This window comes from Tupaia chinensis, unplaced genomic scaffold (assembly GCF_000334495.1).
Source record: "Tupaia chinensis unplaced genomic scaffold, TupChi_1.0 Scaffold000628_1, whole genome shotgun sequence".
Taxonomy (NCBI): domain Eukaryota; kingdom Metazoa; phylum Chordata; class Mammalia; order Scandentia; family Tupaiidae; genus Tupaia; species Tupaia belangeri.
Genome location: NW_006160148.1, coordinates 1,796,084 through 1,796,957, shown reverse-complemented (window position 1 = coordinate 1,796,957; position 874 = coordinate 1,796,084). Strand labels below are relative to the sequence as shown.

The 874-nt window shown below is 67.0% G+C and overlaps 1 protein-coding gene across 1 annotated transcript in view; it reads right to left on the bottom strand.

The window, feature by feature from the left end:
• Window positions 1-874, bottom strand: part of LDLRAP1 (low density lipoprotein receptor adaptor protein 1) — a gene marked incomplete at its 5' end in the record, with an annotated part of 13,217 nt that overhangs the window by 11,090 nt on the left and 1,253 nt on the right.

The following is an 874-nucleotide window of genomic DNA, read 5'->3' as shown; positions in this document are numbered from 1 at the left end:
GGGCCCCTCAGTAGGCAACCCTGCCCTGCCCTGATCTCTGTCCACACCTGGGCTCCCCTCAGCCCCCAGTCCCTGTCCTCTCCTACTCACTGGATCCCCCCCCCCGCCGCCAGCCATCCGGAGCCTCTCAGCCAGGAGAGGAGCTGACAGCCCTCCCCGTCACCCACATGGCCCCAGCTTCAGTCATGGAGACTGACGCCACTTCACATCCCCGGATGGGCAGAAAGAGGGGGCACCACGTCCCCAGCTGGTCCTTGGTCAGTCAACTGGACCCCGCCCATCTTCCAGCAATGCCTCAGCTGGGACCCAGCTTTGTGGGCACAGCAAGGTGCCACCTTCCCTGGGAGGCTTCCCCAGGGCAGGCCCTCCTCCTCTGCTCTCCTGGGAACCCTGTGTCCCCATCTCCTCCCCCCCATTTCCTGTTAGGCTGGCGGCTCCTCCGGGCAGGAGCTGGGGCGGCTCCTCATCGGGACCAGACGGTGATAGAGCGGGGACTGGAGAACGTTTGTGAAAAGAGGAGGCAGAATGAGGAAGGTAACGCTCTGGGACCACCCCAACATGCACCCACCCGCCCCCAGTCCAGGCCTGTGCCCACTGAGCCTCCTGCTGGCGGACAAAGCCGGAGGCTGGAGGGGCGCTGGCAGAGGCCGGCTGCACAGCGCTCCGGGTGCGGCCCCATGTCACCAAGCAGGCTTCTGCACGTCCCCTAGGGCCTCAGCCTCACCACTCATGAGGGCCTGGGCTATCCCCCCGCCACCCCGAGTTCTGAAATCCAGCCACGAGAGAGGTGGCGGGAGTGAGGCTCCCCGCTGGCCCCCGCCCCCTGGGACCCAGCCCAGGCCACTCGGGAGCTGCTTCATTGGCGGGGGAGGGA